We start from the raw sequence: 21,656 nt of genomic DNA on the forward strand, positions 1-21,656 counted from the left end.
TTCCTTAAATCTGTTAATGAAGTAAATATTTTTCTACTTTCTACTCTTAGGCAGGTTTTGTAACCTCTTTTTATACATAATCTTCCCAAGATTATTTAAGTGTCAATACGTCATAAATGGCCATTGAAGTGCTTTTAGTTTTTCTGGAATCAAGAAATCATGTGTATAGTTTATTTTGTTTTGTTTTGTTTTGTTTTTGGAGCTATAATCCTTCTTATTTTCTCTGTTTAAAATCAAGCAGAAAACAAACATCAGTTGTTATACACTAACATTTTGAAAGTACATCATTTGTCCAAGAGAAGGACTAAGAACAAAAATGTGTATTCAGAGATCCAAACAAAGGAAGTGTCAGGGCGTCACCTCACACAGCCTCCCGATGGTACACAAGAAGAGCCACTTCATAATCTCTGGCACTAAACTGGGTTGCAGAATTCTGTGCCAGGTATTTTAGGAAATCATGAGGGTAATTCAGTAATAACACAACGCTTTTCTCATCCAGAGTTGTGTAGGCCAACATTGCTCCAATTCGTAAAAATAATCTCAGTAGATGTGGTGCTCCATACACCTGGGTCAGGGGTACATCTGGATGATCTGCAAGGATCTCCGTGTCCTGTGGTCTCTCAAGGTTGTAGAGTATTTGAGTGCCCAAAAGTTCTCTGAAATATTTCTTTATATGTGCCACAACCTCATTAACTGCATTACTCCTTATTATCTGTGTTTCTTGAGATTTCTGGTAATTTGCAGGGCATGGGATCCATATTCTTCTTGGCAGGAAGATAAAAGATCTGTTGCTGCCTGGTAGTTAAGTCCCAATCATCAACAAGCCATGGTTTTAGTTCTTAGGAATTTTTATTTTAATTTTGTTCATGAATTAAAGGGCAGTGGGATCCATTGAGGCCTTTTACTTGTGAGGGGGCTGAGATGTTTCCCTGGTCTGCCACTATCTTATCCAGCTTTTTCAGTTCCCTCATTTTGGCTTTTACTTGAGCGTTTGTCTATTGGCAGACTAGAAGTCTTCTTTCTTGGGGCAGCCTGCCTCGTTGTAATCTTTGCATATTGCTCCTGACTGGCTGTTTGTTTTTTGTTTTGCTAAAAAAAAAAAAAAAAAAAAAAAAAAAGATTTTATTTATTTATTTGAGAGACAGAGAGTGTGAGAGAGCACAAGCAGGGGGAGTGCAGAGGGAGAGGGAGAAGCAGGTCTCCCACTGAGCAGGGAACCCCATGTGGGGTTTGATCGCAGGACCCCAGAGTCATGACCTGAGCTGAAGGCAGATGCTTAGCCTACTGAGCCACCTGGGCACTTCCTGACTGGCTGTTTGAAGTTCACACTGTTTCCATAGATTGGTGTCCATATATTTGAATACCCTGCTTTCTAGAACCCACTCAATCCCAATTTTTATTCCAACCACTGTAATGTAAAAAGTATTTCACTCGTTTGTCCTTTATGGCAACCTTTACATAAAGGTTATATAGTTTATTTTGTAAACTGTTTTGCTTGTAACTCTATGATCTATTTTCTTCACCGGCCACAGTTCTTACTTCATTTACCTTATACCATGTACTTAAGTCTTAGAGAAATGCACTGAAAATCTGAATGGATTCTGCTTCCTCCCATTTGTTTCCAAATGCATGTGATCTTCACTGTAGGAATGCCTTTTACCCATGCACTGGCTGACTAATTTCTCATCCTGCAAGATTTGGTTCAGTCACAGTATTTGAAAGCATGCTTCCCCCGAACACACACTAATCAGAGTTTGGTCCTTTCCCCCATGCAACCTCTTCCCATGTTACCTGCTTTCATAGTACATATCATAATGTTTACCCAACGCTCTAAAATTCTGGTTTATTTGTCTATTATCATAATAGACTGAGCTGTTTCAGAATAAGAACCACAGTTTCTAAATGTTTCCATCTTTTGCAATGATCTAACACCTGGAAGGTTATAGCTAATTAATGAACACTTGTAGGAATGAAAGAACAAGTTCAAATCAAACTTCAATTAAAAAAAAAAAAAAAAAGAACGGTAAACGTAACATGAACATAACACTAATACCCAACTGTATGCCTCAAGAGGAAATTGTCCAAATCAATGTTCAGAGGAGTATGACCCTAAAACTGCATGGCCTTGCTACCTTTCGTTTACTGTCAATGTCATTGGAAATAAATCTGATTCTCAGTGGTGAGTATGAAATGATAAATGATAAAGCACATCTCTGAACTCTTGCAGTCAGAGGAGATGCTCAGTGATGCCATACATGAAGATAAAAGCATTTCTGCTTCGGCACGGCAAAGGAAAGCTTTTTCAGCTTAAACATCAACAAGAAAGTTAGTTTTATCAAAAGGAGCAAATTATAGTAACACTTTCCCAACACAAGCCTGCCGCAGAATACAAAACAGAGAGGCAAACACAGAATTACCAAGTTAGAGAGCAGAGTACTTCATTTGGAAAGAAGCAAGACAGAAAAGCTACAGGGCCAGACAGAGGCCAAACATGTGACACTTACTAACTCATGAACTAATGGGTGGCCTTTTAAAAAACACACTTAAAGGACAAAGGCCAATTACTTCAAGTGAACCTGAAAAGTATAAGAAAAAATTCAGAATTATCTTCACTTAAATTGAGCCAGAGATGGAAATTATTAGGCATCCCCTCAAAGAAAAATAGATATGGCAACAATTCGGTCACTCTGCATCCATGTCCCAGCAGGCAGGGCTGTTTTGTGGAGTAGTGAAAAGAATCATAAAATTCATCTTCGGGTACAGTATGAGCATAATCAGAGACTTTTTGCCAAAAAAAAAATAAGATTAAGACAAACTAAAAAAAAAAAAAAAAAGAACTAAATTAAAATTAAAATTAAAAAAATAAAAAAAGAATAAGACAAACTGCAAAAGTGAAACAATGCATCATAGGTTTCAAAATGGTGATACTGATACACAAAGAAAGACTGATGGAATAGAGTAAGATCAATATTTGTATAATGTTAATATATTAGGGGAATGGAATCTTCAGTCCGTAATTTCTAATCAAGTGATGGCAGAGTAAAGCCATTTAATCCTGCTCTAGTCCCTGAATCACACTGGAATCAGGACAACAATAACAAAGAACATTTCAAATTCAGTAAGAATTTTAGCTGTGAAGCAGTTGCAACGTCAAATCACTAGTTAAGGTTTCTCAAAGTATTAGTATTTTACTAAAATCCTTACCTCATTTCCTTTTTACTTTGGGTTGTGGCATAATCATTAATTCAGCTGATGCTCCAGGGTATCAGTGCTTTCAGGATCTTCCATGTGATTTGTCAGCACATCTCCCCTGTCTCTGTCTCACGTTCACTGTCTCTTTCTCTGCCCTATTTTTCTCTGTGTGTCTGTCTTTCACACCCATGCCCCCCTTCACACTCCAACACATCGCCACACCCCCCACAGCCACACACCCACACCCACACACAACCAGGCACATGCCCCACAGTCACACACACACACACACACAACCCCCCATACACAGTCATACACCCCCCCACACACACAACCCCCTTGCACACAGAACCATTCATTCAGCCAATCCTCATTAAGTCATTTACGTAGCAGCACTTCTCTTTAGGAACCGTCATGTCTCTTTACAACATCACCTGGGTTCTAAGTGTACAGTTATACCAGACAGTTGTGTTGTCATCATTGTTACAGTTGTTGTATGGTTATTATTTGTTTTATGATCTTGCCTGCTCTCCTGTTTTCTTCAAGTTAAGTTCAGGGAGTCAATTTTTGTTGGGTCCTTTCTGCCTTTAAGATGCTGATTCACCTTTAACTTTTGATGTTTTCTAAATGAGTAGAAAGTAGGCTGATAAGCTGAGCTTCTCTGAATTCTTAGTTTTTCAGGGTAAGGTGAATAGGACAGTCCCTTACATAAACAGTCGTATTAGAGGTAGCGTTTGAGCTGTCAGGGTGGTCACTCTGTAGGCATGCAGGGGGAGAGACGGGAGTGGACAAGGAGATGTGGAACCGGGGAGGAGGGAGAGATTTATATTAAGAAATTGGTTTTTATGATTTTGGGGATTGGTAAATCCAAACTTACAGGTCAGACAGGCCAGAAACTCAGGGAAGTGTTGATGCCACAGCTGGAGGTCAGAAGTCCTGTGGAGACATGACCGGCTCTTTCTTGGGGTCCCTCAGTCTTTTTCTCTATAGACTTCAAATGGTTGGATGAGGTCCAGGCACATATGGAGGATAATCAGATTACATGTGAATCTCATGTAAAAATACCTTCACAGCAACATCTAGACTGGTATTTGATCAAATATGTGGGTACCGTGGACTGGCCAAGTGAACACATAAAATTAACCATCACAGCAATTCATCAGTCCCCATTTCTCTGTCCCTTTTCTTTCCCCAAACAAGGAGCCAGTAGTGGCACACAGAAACACTCGTCCCCCCACCCCAGCCTTTTTCTATTTGAAAGAATTTGAAATTTTCCTTGTTCAAATTTGTTTTTTTGTTTTTTTGTTTTTTTTTTAATTTTTATTTATTTATGATAGTCACAGAGAGAGAGAGAGAGAGAGAGAGGCAGAGACACAGACAGAGGGAGAAGCAGGCTCCATGCACTGGGAGCCCGACGTGGGATTCGATCCTGGGTCTCCAGGATTGCGCCCTGGGCCAAAGGCAGGCGCCAAACTGCTGCGCCACCCAGGGATCCCTCCTTGTTCAAATTTGTATGCCTTTGCTGTATTTCTAGGAACCTATTAAAATATCTGAAGTGCTATTTTTATCATACCATAATTTAATGATTTTGAGGCTTATTCTTGTATTAATTTTTAAAGATTTATTTATTTGAGAGAGAGAGAGAGTGAGCATGAGCTCCTGAGCCAGGGGGAGGGGCAGAGGGAGAAGGAGAGAAGCTGACCGCCCCCCCCCCCCCTCCGGCTGCTGAGTAGGGAGTCCTATGTGGGGCTCCATCTCAGGACTCTGAGATCATGACCTGCACCAAAATCAAGAGTTGAGCCCTGAACCCACTGAGCCACCAAGGTGCCCCCCGCATTAACTTTTGTAATTACTAATGATAGCATCACTTTGTGTATTTTCTATTTTAATGTGAAATGTGCATTTTTGTGGGCATTTATATATGGAAATTACTTGAACTATTTGACCTCAGGTAAAAACTCCTCCTAAAAAAAAAGTTTCTTTTTGCTTCTTCAAGAGGTTTCCACAATCACAATAGAACCATGACTTAGAATTTTAAACTAGTGTCTTGCAGCTCTTTGGGTTGAAGTAGTTTCTGTTGAGCTATAAACTTCCTTCAGGGCTGGGGCGTGGTTGCAAAAATCCCAGAAGAAAATCAACTTCTGTTTTTCTTCACTGCTCAGGGCCAAAGTGTCTGAAAGGATTTCTCGCATCAAGGCGATGATACAGTTATTGCTAGTTTTCTTTCCAGAGTAATTGTTTCTTTCCCTACTATGTCATGCACGGATGAAAGAAATATGTGTATTAGTTGGTTTTATTTTTTGGTTATTACCAGGGAAGGTGTCAGTGTAGTCAACTGGATATGTTAAGTATATAAGTTATTTAAGTGTGAGTTTCAATTGATCACATTTTTCTTTATTTTTAAAATCACTACACTTGGAAATCTCTTGTTTCTATTGAAGTATTATTAAGTTATGAATTCTCTTATTTTGAATTCATAGTCTGATTTTTCTATTTGATTAAGCATTTCAAAAAACACATCTTTGGGTATTTTGAGTACAGTTGATCTTCAAACAATGCAAGGGTGAGGGGTGCCCTGCGCAGTTGAAAGTCCACAGATAATTTTTGACTCCTTCAAAACTTAGCCACTAGTGGTATACTGTTGAAGGAAAGCTTTACCAAGAATTTGAAATGAGCTCTTTATAAACAGACACTGAATGTAATTAAATTAATTTGAGATTTGTCCTGAAAGTATTAAAATACATAGGTGCCTATTTTATTCTGAGAACTCTGGGTATCACCCATCAAGTGACTCCAATGTCATGACTTTTTATTGGGATTTTTGACTCCATGAAGTTGTAATTTAGGCAAGTGTTTGGAAGCATAGAAAATTACAGGCTGTTGGCTTGACCCCATTCATAAGCCCTCTCCTCGGGGAATCTAGGACACAGAGTTCAAGACTTGAAAGTCACTTGAAAACAAATTTGTAGTTTTGGGTAGAGCTCATGAATGCACATATTTCAGAATAATAAATATCTTGACAAGGAAAATCTGAAGTTGTATTTGATGACACGAGTTCCTACTGGGCAGCATAAGTGGCCTTTCAAGGCTTAACCTAAATCCTTCTTGGTAAACCTCTAACGTTCTCAGTTGACAGAAAAGGCCACTGCTCATTTTTCCCTAAGCAATATTGCTTCTCCTTGAAGATGAGGTGTCCATTCTACCTTCTTTCTTTCAAGCTATAATGAATTCTGTTTTTCTCTCTTTCTCTCAATGGGGATAATTCCCTGACTTTTCAACACTTGGTTTTTCCTCTGTGGCCTCTGGCTCAGACCCCCATAACCACCTTGTTGTCAGGGTGTCTGAGTATCCAGAAGCTCCCCACGGTCGGCCCTATCCTTTTTGTTCATCTGTGGCACAGATAGCAATCAGCTGTGCAACAATCTGTATTCTTGTGCAGGTTTCTGTAAGGAAGTAAAAGGACTTCTTTCTCTGGCAAGTCAACACTATAGATTTTATAAATTTTATCGAATCCACAACATGTCTGCTGACGGTCCCTTAGATAAACAGTGTATCACTTCAGCTGGGCACCTCATGCTGGGAAAACAGTGGCCGCCAGTGACAGTTCTTTTCTTCTTCCTAAAACTGTCGACCTTCTCTAAATATTTCATTTCTTTTTAGGAAAAATGCAGGGATGTTGTTAAACATAACTCAATTCTTTTAAAAGTTTAGACTCTGTGGCTTGTCAGCAGAACAAATAGACACAGCTCCAGTGGGCCCTGCATATGAAATCACTAGCAGGATAATCCTACAGGATGCCAACTTCTATGCTTCAATGACAAAGCACTTCAATAATAGTTTGCTACAGAGGTATATTTTACAATCCAATGAGCTAACAAATTCTAACCCACCGAGCTTAAAACAAGATGAAATAAAATAAAACATAAAATGCTCTTGTTCTGGAGAACTGGGCATGGCAATTTCTTGTGGCTTTTTTGGAAAAATATTAAATTTCAAATGGCTCTTCTCATGGAGTTGGGGAAAGATAATTCATAAGAAAATATTAATTAATAGCTGTGTGTTATTAAAAAGCTGTCCAAGTTATTTTTTCCCCTCATGGTCTGAGAAGATTTTATTTAAAGCCTTAAGCAGGATAAATTAATGTTCTGTTCATCCCTTCTGCTGTCTTCACTTGTTTATTAATTAGCATAATCTTCTAACATTTAGCAAGATAAAGCCTGCTGAACACTGGGGAGATACATTTAGAAAAGGAATACAAAAGCTAGTGAGAATCCTACCTCATAGCCAGCCTTCTCTCTTTATTAATTTTAATCAAAGGAGGTTTGACTGTAAACACATCATTACTTTATATTTACATGTAATGCTTCCTCATTAGTAGAAAGAGAGAGACTGAGGATATGGGTGATAAATATGTCTGTCCTAAATTTATTGTGGTATCATCAAGTGAAATAGAGAGTGAGAACTTTGAAGATGTTTCAGTACAGAATTTAATACTTGGGTCACCATGGCCAGGATAGCAGGCTGTGTGACACAACACAAGCTGTCCACCTTCTCAGAGTTCATGCTAGACCTGCCTGTCATTCACAATATATTCACAAATATATCAGGCCATTGTGATACGTCAATCACTAGACATAAAAGTGACACATACTTTGCCTTCTGGAAGTATTATCTGGTAGGGGCATACAGACATTAGTTAAATAAACATGCAGTAAATATTTAATTAAACCTATGAGAATTACTTAAAACCAAAAAAGCAACAGCAACAGCAAATTTAATCTGGGAAGGTTTTCCTGAGATAATGCTTACTTTAAAAGTCTCATATTTGGGGTTTTGTTTGTTAGTTTGTTTTTTGGTTAGTTATTTGATGATTATTTGATAAACAGTTATTTTAACATAGTGGTCTATATTTCAAAATAAATTGAATTTTACAATATTTTTCCAAAGAAAATACTTAATATGGAAGATAACTTTTGAGGGCAATCATTTCTAAGAATTACATTGAGTTTATTAATAACTTCAAAGTAATGTTTTGACAATATGGGTTTATAGATTTCAAAACTCTTTACCATGACAATAGAAAGGTTTCCAATAAGAATATAAGCACAACAGTGCCTGAGTAGCTCAGTTGGTTAAAGCTTCTGACTCTTTGTCTCCTCCTTTCTCTGCCTCTCCCTCAACTCTCTGTCTCTCATAAATAAATAAATCTTAAAAAAAAAAAAGAATGTAAGTACAGACAGACAAAAACATACAACTCTCACATGTCAATGGGAAAATTTCTCTCTAAATAAATGTACATCTTGAGGAAAAAAAAAATGAGGCCCAAATGATATCCTAGAGGGCTGGTCAGTAGTACTTAATCTGAAATAGGTCTAGATGCAAAAGCATAAATGTTATTCTGATCTGTACTCAAATGACTCAGCTCTGGCTTCTTAATGAGAGCTATTAAGTGTAATAATGCTCCTAGACAAGAAAATGTCTAACATTAATTCTTAATCTGTACTATATTATAGGTTTGAAGGCCTTAACTCAGTAGGAAGAGACAAAACTTATTCTCAACAAGATTTAACAAATCTCAGATAGTACGCTAAGCCTGCTTTGGTCGATTTTGAAAACAGCAGGCCAGTTGGGTTCCCAGGGGTCACTCTGCTGCTCCTGCACCTCCCCCACCTTCTCAACCCTCTTAATTTGTCCCATTTCTCATTTTCATCACTACTTCTTTTACCTTCTCCCTCTTTTTTCAATTTCATTCATGTTATATGTCCTTCTTCTTATTAGAAGTGATGTAATTTATCTCCTAAAGATAAATTTCTCAAGGAGTTGAAACTAACACAGCAATTCCTTGGTGCTAAAAAAAAATGTACTTCTATTATTTTATGCTTTCAAAAACATTTTTGATATGTTAATAGAATTTTCATTCATTTTTCTTTCCTACTTTATTTTGACCATCAAATGTATTGCTACCTTTCACAATTCTAAAGACTATTTTTTCCTATTAAAGCACTAGTTCCAGACATATATTTAATGAAATGTAGAGTTATAAATCCTCATAAAATCTTGGGTTATAGGCCTACTCAATTCTTTAAAAATTCAAACACCTAATACGTTTCAAAAGTGAACATAGAAATAAAAAGAAAGGTTTGCTAATACAGCTGAAGCAGTAGTAATTATTCAACAACAGATAGCTTTCATCTGCTTTGGAGGTTCAAATGTTGGTTGATACTTTGACATTAACCCAAAGCAAGAGAGGAATTTCTGGTTTAACAAAATTGTATTTTCAATGAAATGGATTATTAAATCGAATAAATATGTAAAAGTGATGAATGTTTCAAATGAGAATTAGGAGAATTTATCTAGAAATTAATTACCTTCTCTAAAATAATTACCTTTTCTAAAACAATGTAAATTTTTGGAATATATTTTATTGGATTTGGAATATCAGAGTCAATACAAGGAATGAAGGAAGGGTATAGAGTAGTGGAATTGAATGGAGGATCAAGTAAATAGGGACAGGTGAAATCAGAGAGATCGAATTAAGGAAAAAGTTGGGTAGAAAATAAAGATAGACTCACATTCTTTTGGGGTGGGGTAGGACAGCTGCATCAAGTAGCTGGTCTGTGGCCAGGTTCTCTTCATTGACAGTTGCTAAATTACCCTACCTTCTTCTCCCCCTCTGAGGAGCTGAGCAGAGTTTGTTCACATTCTTATTATCAGGATCAAAGTTAGGTTCTGGGTAATGAGGGTATGTTGACAGCCTGCTGCCCTCACCCACAATCCCTGTACCAGAGCACTACTGACATTGTGAATCCAACAATTCTTTGTTGCAGGAGGCTGTCCTTTTTTTTTTTTTTTTAATTTTTTTACTTATTTATGATAGTCACACAGAGAGAGAGAAAGGCAGAGACACAGGCAGAGGGAGAAGCAGGCTCCATGCACCGGGAGCCCGACATGGGATTCGATCCCGGGTCTCCAGGATTGTGCCCTGGGCCAGGAGGCTGTCCTTTGTATTGTGGATCTTGTGGCGGATCACTGGCCTCTACCACCAGATGCCAGGACCACCCTCTGGCCCCAGTCACTCTATTAAAAACTGTCTCCAGGCTTTGCTTAGTTGAGAACAACTGGCCTAGAGTGTAAAAACTGGGCTCAGGGAGCCCTAAGCTATTAGTGAGTGGACAATGCAGTGCTTTATCCCATGTTCCTAGAGGAGAATCTGCTGAACTTTAGAAGTGACACTTTCAAATGAGAGACCCTCAAGCTTAGCCTTCAAGGGAAATCTGCTTTTCAATCCACACCTCCTACCCATCTCTAATACAGTATGGTAAATAATTTGAACACTCTCTTTTCCTTCTTTGGGTCTGTATTCATGGGTTGGCCATCAGCATTCTGAATCTAAGGAATCCACCTTTGCTCATCTCTGTTTTTCCATCACCTCCCAAATTCCTGGCCAGGGTAAGACCTCCTCATTTCCATTTGCTGAAATGCTTTTCAGACCGAAATACTTTCAATCATAAAACAACTCCACTCATTTATGAAATCAATCAACAATGACATATGTGTTCTCCTAGAAAGGGTAGGCTAGCTGATGAATATATCATAGGTGAAAGTCTGTCCCTCAAAGAATACTGTATGAGAATTTCCCCCAGACAAACTCATCATGTGTAAATGTTTCCCTGCCTTTTCACATATTTACAGTCAGTGATGTACAACTTAGAGCAAATTTTATCTTGTCCTCTTACCTCACAGATTCCCAGTAGTAGAGCTTGTTTCTACAGCTTCATGGTTGGACTACAATGGAGTCATCATCAAATGTTTCCCTCTGTGCCGAGTACAATGTGAGCTACATAACAAATGCTCAGCAAAACCTTACTGGTTTGATTGAAAAAATCCTTTAGTATACTGTTAAGTAACTACAGGCTAGATGACATAAAAATCATCCTATCATTTTTTTAGGTGGATTTGAATTAGTTTCTAACAACTCATGTGGTAACTTCAGCTCCCAAGCAACCAAGGACAGCTATCATTATGTCAAAATTGTATCTGTATTCATCCATTCTTTCATTAATTAATAAAGATTATCTGATCTTTTGCTCAACTCCTAGTCATCAAGACAGCCACAGAAACAACCAGGTGCTGTAAAAACATAAAGATGTTGTGATAAAAAATAAGTGGAAAGGTAACCAGTGTAGCATAATGGAGAAGAATACGGACTCCAGACATAGGCCTGGGTTCAGACTCCAGTTCTATCACGAATTATGTAACTTTAGGAAAAGTTACTTACTCTCATCATGCCTCAATTTCTTCATCTGTAAAATGTGGATGATAACAGTACCTAATTTACAGGGTTGTTGTTGAATACAGAATTTTAATTTTTTTCTTTCAACGTTTTAAATATTTTCACTTCACATCATCTTACTGATGTCTTGAACTTTAACCAAGTACCATCATTACCCCAGGGCTCATTCAACTCTTCAATTATTTGTAGTCTCCTAATCCAAGACTGAGAAACATATCTTCCACCGCTCAGCTCTTAATTGTTTAATCCTGGTATACATGTGTAGTGGTTTCGAAATTGTTAGCCTGACCCAGTGCACACTGGCACACTATGAGAGTACAGTGCTGATGTACTCTTTCTTTGACCTTTAGTTATACAGACTCCATTGCGTTCCAGCAGTTCACAAGTGAGCATCTCTTTCCCCCACTCCCTTAAGTGAGGTTGATTCATATTTTTGAATTCAATCAGTTTCTTTTCTCACATCCCATTCAGGAATTCCCCAAACATCACATAAAGTATATTTCTGTGTCTATATTTAATTTTCATATATTAGTTTTCACCCTTTATACTGTAAAGTTCTATGAGATTTGTCAAATTTATAGTGTCATGTGGCAACCATTACAGTATCCTAAAAAAAGTTTCACTGCCTTAACCATCCCTTATGCTCCACCTGTTCAATTCCCCAAAACCTTTTCTTAAGTTTTTATTTATTTATTCATGAGACACACACACACACACACACACACACAGAGAGAGAGAGAGAGAGAGAGAGAGAGGTAGAGGGATAAGCAGGCTCCCTGCAGGGAGCCCAATATTGACTGGATCCCAAGATTCTGGAATCACAAATTGAGCCAAAGGTAGATGCTAAACTACTGAGCCACTCAGATGCCCTAATTCCCCCAAATCTAAAACTTTTTTTTCTTTTAATTTTTATTTATTTATGATAGTCACAGAGAGAGAGAGACAGAGAGGCAGAGACACAGGCAGAGGGGGAAGCAGGCTCCATGCACCGGGAGCCCGACGTGGGATTCAATCCCAGGTCTCCAGGATCACGCCCTGGGCCAAAGGCAGGCGCCAAACCGCTGCGCCACCCAGGGATTAATTCCCCCAAATCTAAACTCATGACAACCACTGGTATGTTTAATGTTGCTATAGTTTCCCTTTCCAGATTGTCAAATAAATGAGGTCATATAGCATGGAGCCGATTTACTGGCTAATATCACTCAGTAATGTTCTTTTAAGTCTCACTGTGACTTTGCATGGATTAGCAGCACATTCCTTTTTATCAATGAATATGATTGCAGTTTATAGTTGTGCTACAGTGTGTTTAGCTATTCATCTGTTGAGAGCATTTTGGTTGCTTCTAGTTTTGTTGATTATTAATAAAGTTGTAATAAACACGAATTCCAGATTTTTGAGTGGCCTTAACTACTCAAAACAATTGAGCAAATACCTAAGAATTCATTGCTAGATCATATAAGACTATGTTTAACTTTATAAGAAACTGCCAAACTCTTTTCCAAAATTGCTATATGATTTTGCATTCCTCTCAAAAATGAATGAGAATTCTTCGCAATTGAATCCTTCCTTTCTTCCTTCCTTCCTTCATCTGTCGTTCCTTCCATCTACTTTCTTCCTCCTTTCCTTATTTATTATTGATTCAGTTTGTTTAATATAGAGCTTTGTAGTTTATGTCTTTCAAGGAATGAGTGTTTTTGAGTAATCAAATGCATAAGCATGAAATTGTTCATAGTATCCATTACTACCCTTTTAATATCCACTTAATATCCATAAGTCAAGATAACCTCTCTTGCATAACTAATATTGGTAATTTGTGTCTTCTGTCTTTTTTTTTTTTTTCTTGTTGAGACTGGGTATAGTTTTATCAATTTTATTAATCTTTTCAAATAACCTACTTTGGGTTTTGTTGATTCTCTTGTATGATTTTTATGTCTTCAATTTCACTGGTATCTTTTCTAAGTTGTATTTATTTTAAAAGTTCTTCCACTGTTGCTGTTTGTTTGTTTGTTTGTTTTTTAGCTTAAATTTCTCTCTCTCTCTTTTAAGATTCTATTTATTCATGAGAGACACACAGAGAGAAGCAGAGATATAGGCAGAGAGAGAAGCAGGCTCCCTGTGGGGAATGTGATGGGGGACTCAATCCCAGGACCCCAGGATCATGACCTAAGCCAAAGGCAGACGCTCAACCACTGAGCCAACCAAATGCCCCCCAAATTTCTTTTTTTCCCTTTAGTTTACTAAAGGGGAAACGTGTTTAACTTTTAGATATTTTTTCTAACATATGAGTTAAATTCTTATCCTAAGCTCTACTTCTGCTGAATGCCATAGATTTTGATTTTTGTGTTTTAATTTTTTTAGTTGAAAAAAAATTTTCAACTTTTTATTTAAATTCCAGTTAGTTAACATACACTGTAATATTAGTTTCCGATGTACAATTTAGTGGTTCAGCACTTCTATACCTCATGTGGTGCTCATCACAAGAGCCCTCCTTCTTCCTTATCACATTTCACCCATCCCCCCACCCGCCACCCTTCTGGTAATCATTGGTTTGTTCTCTATAGTTAAAAGTATGTTTCTTGGGATGCCTGGGTGGCTCAGTGGTTAAACTTCTGCCTTGGGCTCAGATCATGATCCCAGGGTCCAGGATCAAGTCCCTCATTGGGCTTCCTATAGAGAGCCTGCTTCTCTCTCTGCCTATGTCTCTGCCTCTCTCATGAATAAATAAATGAATAATCTTAAAAAAAAAAAAGTCTGTTTCTTGCCTTCCTCTCTCTTTTTGTTCCTTTGTTTCTTAAATTCTACATATGAGTGAAATCATGCTATTTGTCTTTCTCTGACTTATTTCCCTTAAAATAATATTCTCTAGCTCTATCCATGTCCTTGCAAATGGCAAGATTTCATTCTTGTTTATGTCTAAATAATATTCCATTGTATATGTATACCACATCTAATTTATCCATTCATCTATCATTGGACACTTGGGCTGTTTTCAAAATTTGGCTATTACTGATAATACTGCTATCAATATTGGGTTGCATGTATTCCTTTGAGTTACTATTTTTGCATTTTTTGAGTAAATACCTAGTAATGCAATTGCTGGATCATAGGGTCGTTCTAGTTTTAACTTTTTGAGGAACATCCATACTGTTTTTCCACAATGGCTGTATTAGTTTGCATTCCTGTGAACAGTCTAAGAGTTCCCCTTTCTCCACATCCACCAACACCTATTGTTTCTTGTGTTGTTAACTTTAGCCTTGCCGACAGGTCCAAGGTGATATCCAATTGAAGTTTTGATCTGCATTTCCCTGATGACAAATTATATTGAGCATCTTTTCATGTGTCTGTTGGCCATCTGTATGTCTGGGAAAATGTCTATTAATGTCTCTACCCATTTTTAATTATATTATTTATTTTGGGGGTGTTGAATTTTGGAAGTTCTTTATATATTCTGTGTTTTAGTTGAAAACATTTTAACTTTTTAAAAAAACTTTATTGACCTATTATAATTTGGGTTTGTGATGTTTAATTTGCAAGTACTTAGGGATTTTTCTGCTATTTTTCTGTTCTTGAATTCTATTTTAATTCCATTTGATCTGAAATCATACTTTATATAATTTCTATTCTTCATGTTTTTAAACTTTGTTCTATGGCCTCTCTTGAATGTCCATGTGAGCTTGAACTGAATGTATATTCTACTGCTGTTCCATGGCATGTTCCAAAAATGTCAGTTCAATGAAGTTGATTGACAGTGTTAATCAAGTCAGCTCTGTCTTTACTGACTTTCTGCCTGCTGGATTACTAATGGAGGTTGTTGAAGTCTCTGACAAGAATAGTGGAGTTATCTATCTTTGATGTTCTCAGTTTTTGTCTGATATATTTTATTTGACCTTCTGGTTGTTACCTACATCCATGTATAAGAATGTTGCATTTTCTTTGAGAATTGGTACCTTTATCATTATGTACTGCACCTCTTTATCCCTTTCCATTATCATTTTTTTGAAAAAACGCTTCTTCTGAAGATAATAAGAGTTATTCCAGCTTTTCTCTGTTAAGTGTTAGCATGGTGTGTCTTTCTTCATTCTTCTTTATTTTTTTGGAGGCCTAGTGAAAACGCATTTAGAAAGTGAACCAGAGGGATTTTTATTTTAATGAAAACAATAAAAAGCTCCCTGCAAGGAAAGCAAATATAACAAGATTATTTAAACATATATATGGGCTTTAATGTTTCAAAAGAGGTTTTAAAAAAATAGGGAAGCATCTGGGTGACTCAGTCAATTAACTGGCTGACTCTTGATTTCAGTTCAGGTCATGATCTCAGGGTCCTGGAATCAAGCCTGGTGTCAGGCTCTGCCCTTAGCAGAGAGTCTGCTTGAGATCTCTCTCCTTATCCCTTTGTCTCTACCTCCAGCTCATGCCCCCCTTGTCCCCCATCTCCTTTTCAAATAAATAAATAAATCTTTTTAAAAATGGGATTTAAGCTAATTTGTAAGTTTGGGCCTGGGTCTCAGGGTGGCTACCAGATAGTCTTAGAAAATAAGACTCCTTTGCCAAGTAAGAGTTTAGAATAGGTTCTATGATGTTTGAGTTGGATGGGGACTTAGAGATGAAGTAATTTTTTCCCTAAAGATATTTATTTTATTGAAGTATAATTAACATACAATGTTATATTAGTTTCAGTTATAGGACATATTGATTCAACAATTCCATTCCTTACTCAGTGCTCATCATAGAAGTGTAGTCACCATACAATATTATTATAGTATTGTTGACAGTATTCCCTATGCTGTGCTTTTCATCTTTGTGACTCATTTTTTCTATAGCTGGAAGTTTATACCTTTTAATCCATCTATTTCACCCATACTCCACCCACCTTCCTCTGACAACCACCACTTTGTTTTCTGTCTTTAAGGGTCTGTTTTTCTTGTTTTTGAGTTTTTTTTTTTCATTACATTTAACCTAAAAGTGTCTTTATATGTAAAGTGGGCTTTGTTTAGACAACAGATAGTTTATTTTTTTTTTATTTTTATTTTTTTGACAACAGATAGTTTATTCCTGATTTTTCATACTTTCTGACAATCTCTCTTTTATTTGGTATATTCAGGACATTCACATTTAAAATGATTATTGATATGGCTGGATTGATATCAGTTTCCTAATTTTAGTCAGTATTTAATATTTATTGATTTTTTTTTAGTTTTTTACCACTTTTTTTTTTTTTACCTTTTCTGGTTTTAGTTAAGCATTTTAGATAATTTGATGTTATCTCTTGTATTAGAATATCCATTATATTAAAGAAATAGTGCTTGCCCTAGAATTTGTAATATGCATTTTTATCTTATGTAAGTTTACTTTCAAATACTATACCATTTCACGTGTGGTAGGAAATTATAACTCTTTCCAATTTCTACCTACAACCCCTTGTGATATTGCTGTCATCACTATAAATGCTATAAATGCCCAATACATTTTTAATGTAATCATTTAAAATAAGTTTTAGATCAGTTAATTTAAAAAAAATTTGATGTTACATTAATTTATTCTTAGATACTCTTCTGTTCTTTGTGCAGATCTAAATGTTTGACCTGTATATTTTCCCATCTGTCTGAAAAACTTCTTTTTTCCTGCAGGGTAGATTTAGTTGCAGTGAATTACCACAGCTTTTGATAATTGGGAAAATATTTACTTTTTCTTCACTTTTGAAGAGTAATAATTTGCTGTGTATAGAATTCTAGATTGTTTTTCTTTTTCTTTCAACATTTTAATTATTTACTTACACTCCCTTATTACTTGTATGGTTTCTGAGAAGTTTTTTGTAATTGCTTCCTTTTTTATTTTTTAAAGATTTTATTTATTTATTCATGATAGACATAGAGAGAGAGAGAGAGAGAGAGGCAGAGACACAGGCAGAGGGAGAAGCAGGCTCCATGAGGGAGAAGCAGGCTCCATGCCGGGAGTCCGACGCGGGACTCAATCTCGGGACTCCAGGATCGCGTCCCGGGCCAAAGGCAGGCGCTAAACTGCTGAGCCACCCAGGGATCCCCTTGTGATTGCTTCTTGTTCCACTATAGGTAAGATGTTCCCCAAATCTAACCCCTTGGGTTTCAAGACTTTCTCTTTGGTATTCTGCAAGTTGAATATGCTTTACTCAGGATTTTTTGTTTCGTTGTTTTGGTGATTATTCTATCTGATGTTTCCTGGGCACCTTAGAACTGTGGCTTGTTACATAACATCCATTTTGGAAAATTCACCTATTATTTCCACAATTATTTCTTCTGCTTCATTTTGACATTCCAATTATACCTATGCTGCATCTTTGGAAATTGCCCCACAGTTCTTAGATGTTCTGTTTTGTCCTTTTTTTTTTTTTTTTTAGTTTATCTCTTTTCATTTTATTTTATGATGTTTATATCACTTCATTATCAAGCCCATTGATTTTTTTTTTCTTAGCTATGTTGTATGAGCCCATTAAAGGCATTACTCATTTCTGTTGCAATGGTTTTGATTCTAGCATTTCCTTCTTATGGAACTTCCATCCTTCTGTTTATATTGCCCATCTACTCTTGCATGTTGTCTGCTCTTTTGATTAAAGCCCTTAATGTATTAATCATAGTTATTTTAAATTCGTGCTCAGTTAATTTCTACACATCACAGTCCAATTCTGATTATTGCCTTTTCTTGTCATAATCTGTACGCTTTCACTTTTTGATATGACTTCTAGTATGCCCTTTTTACCACTAAAAAATCAGATATTTTATAGCAAGTCATAAGAACTGAATTAAGTAGGACTTCATTGTAGGGAATTATGTTAATTTGGCTATGAATTAGATTCTATTTAATGTTTGTTACAGCTCTAGGTTGTCATAGCTAATGGTTATTGTATCTAGAGGCTTCCAATTCCTCTATGGTCTCTGTTTTTATCTCCTTTCTTGATTTTGGGCTTCCCTAAGTATTCTTCCTTGGAGAGAATCAGTATCTTTCACATCCTTCAGATGTAATCCATTGTTGTTACATTGGATCTTTGTTGGTGTGGTGGTAAGGAGTGGGGAATTGAGAGTGTTCTATACTTGTTTGATTAAATATCAGTGTTTTAGTGGCACTGTACTTTAGGGCTCTGACCTTCACAGTCTTTCTCCAGTGGTATTGTTTTTTCTCCCTGTATCCCTATTCCCTCTTTCAACCCCTGTTATTTCCGCCTGGGATGAGACAGTAATAGCAGAGCAGCCTGGAGTGAGAGAAACATCTCTTCTCTAAAACTGGGATAAGAAGGCTCTGGGGAAGCCTGTTCTCTTGGAGAGAAGGCATTTATTATGCAGAAGGCTGCAGATGTATTTCACAAAGATTATGCTGCCTCTCCTCCTGCCAGACCCACCAGTGAATCTTCTTCAAATCTTCACAGTGAGAATATGGTGGGTTTCCTGGTGGTATAACCTTCAAAAGTTTGAGGACCTAAGGCTGCTGTTCCCAAGAATTTCTTATTTTTTTTGAAGATTTTATTTATTTATTTGAGAGAGAGAGAGAGAGAGAACAAGCTCAATAGGACATCAGTGGGGGGAGGCAGAGGGAGAGAAAGAAGCAGGGAAAGGGAGAAGCAGACTTCCCACAGAGTGTGGAGCCTGACCTTAGGCTCGATCCCAGGACTCAGGGATCATGAACTGAGCTTAAGGCAGATGCTTAACTGACTGAGCCACTCAGGTGCCCAGGAATTTTACTTTCAAGGTAATCCACATAGAGCCTCCACCAAATCACCAAAATTAGCATTTAAAGTATGTCTACCATTTCATTGATCAGATTCTCCTTTAAGTATGCTGAGCTACACCATGTTTTGGTTGTGATTTCATCTGTTTCCTCAGTTTTATGATTCAGAAAACGTGTTGATTTTCTGTTTGTCTAGATTTTTCTAGTTGTAGGTATGGGAATGCTGACTTCCAATGCTGACTTTACACTCTAGGGCTGAAACTGGAAGTTAGGGACAGTTTTGAAAGCCACATTTCTAACCTTGCTTCTTTAAAAAAAAAAAAAAAAAAAAAAAAAAGATTTATTTATTTGGGTGAGTGAGTGTGTTTGCATGTGCACACACACATGAAGGAGCAGGCAGAGGGAAGGAAATCTTAAGAAGACTCTCTACTGAACCTGAATCTGGACTTGGGTCTCTATGCAGGGCTCTATCTCATGACCCATGAGATCATGACTAGAGCAGAACCCAAGAATTGGATGCTTAATCAACAGAGCTGTCCAAGCACCCAACTAATTTTTCTTCTTTATTCTTTCCTATAGTAAAGGGGAAAAATTGTTTTACTTACTTCTACCTTATTTCAGGAAACGATACAAACACATGCCATAAAAGCATCTGTCTAGATTTAAACATAAATCATTGCTACGCGCACTGTTGCTTTAACACATATTATTCGAAGAACATGTTACTTTTCTCTTCACTCAAAATGTGATAAGTACAATACCTTGTTTTTTTGTTGATTCCGTGTTGAATAGTACTTGTTTGTTTGTTTCACCCTTAATAAGAATATGTAGTAGGGAGCCCTTTGGAAGCAAACATATTTTTTCTTTCAATTTTTGATCCATGAGTCCACCGTGAGTTGAACATATAATAAGGTTTATTAAAATATATAGAATAAATTAATAATGATTTAGTATAAAGGACTTTTCAGTATCCGTAAATACAGGATCATTTAAGGGTCATTTTCTTACTTTTCCCTCTTAGTTAAATGTATCTAATTTAGGTTCCAATTCTTATGTTTTATTGAGTGATTAAGATATTCTATCTCAATATAGTCCTTTAATTTGTCTCAATTCTAGAATATATTTGGAACTAACTCCTATGCTTAGCCCTTAAAAATATTTTCCCTTTTTAAAAAATATATTTAAACTCAGTTTGCCAACATATAGTATAACAACACCCAGTGCTCATCCCATCATGTGCCTTCCTTAGTGCCTGTCACACAGCTACCCCATTCCTCCACCCCTCCCATTCTGCAACCCTTTGTTTGTTTCCCAGTTAGGAGTGTCTTATGGCTTGTCTTCCTCTCTAATTTTTCCCGACTTAGTTTCCTTCCTAAGAAAATATTTCTTAAATGCACATATTTGCAGATAGGGTACTCACCTTTGCCTGAAAAGGCATGCTCTTCTTTTCTCAAGTTCTAACACCCGCATTGTTACATTTGAAAAAGAAGAAAAGGAAAGAGTAGATTCACTAAAAAGTACCTGTGAGGATGATAGTAAAATTTCAGAAATTTGAAAGCCTAATGAGAGTAGATAGACCAGGTATCTGCCTATGCAATGCATACTGTTGTTTCATAGAGTTTATATACTTGTTTATAACCATTCAAACACATTTTGGAGAAAAACTTATAAACATAACTGTCAATATTAGCAGAAAGAATGATTGCATAGTAGAGAGTATCCATGAGAGATATTCACATTTCCAAACTTTGTAATACTAAGAAAACATTCAGGATTAATTCACATTATGTGTAATTTAAGTCTTATTTTGAACTAATTGCTTTTTAATATGCATAGTTGATTTTTGTATATGGACAGAGTTTAAGTTGCTGTTTAAAAATAGATAAATTAAAAAAATAAATACATAAAAAATAAAAATAAAAATAGATAAATATCTTTGTATGATGTTCCTATGCATTTGAGCTTAGTTTTTAATGCTCAGAAATCATGAGCTACTGCTTTAAGGGTGCAGTTTCCTTTGTTCAAGTAAAATGAAATGAAAACAAATTTAGAAAAAAATCAGAAATCTTTCTTGTTCCTCATGAATAATAATCACAAATTAAAATCACTATGGTAGAGTGCCATAAACAGCAATGAACAATAAAATTATTTTTTCCACTCTCATTGTTTTGTGCAACAAGATTCAATATATTTGTATATATTTGAATAAACAAATAGTAGTACAATTTTAAAAGTATAAAATGTAAAAGTCATGAATATTTCCAGAAGTAAAGTGAGACATTTACCTCTACCATATGCATTCTACTTTCATTTTAATTAGCTTAAAAGGTTGCAATTAAGACCATTCATCTTATTAATTCTGTAAAGAAATGAAGTGCTTCTTTTTGATATCTCTCGCAAGGAAGATTTGGAAATGTCAGAGACTGAGTTATAGGAAAAAGAACATTTCATGGCCTAGTAATTCAGGCAATGCATG

The 21,656-nt window shown here is 36.4% G+C and overlaps 1 pseudogene; it reads right to left on the bottom strand.

Moving 5' to 3' along the window:
* Nucleotides 1–361: 361 nt before the first annotated feature.
* On the bottom strand, nt 362–20,650 carry LOC144324563 (mortality factor 4-like protein 1; annotated as a pseudogene).
* Between the last annotated feature and the right edge of the window lie 1,006 nt (nt 20,651–21,656).

This window comes from Canis aureus, chromosome 12 (assembly GCF_053574225.1).
Source record: "Canis aureus isolate CA01 chromosome 12, VMU_Caureus_v.1.0, whole genome shotgun sequence".
Lineage (NCBI taxonomy): Eukaryota > Metazoa > Chordata > Mammalia > Carnivora > Canidae > Canis > Canis aureus.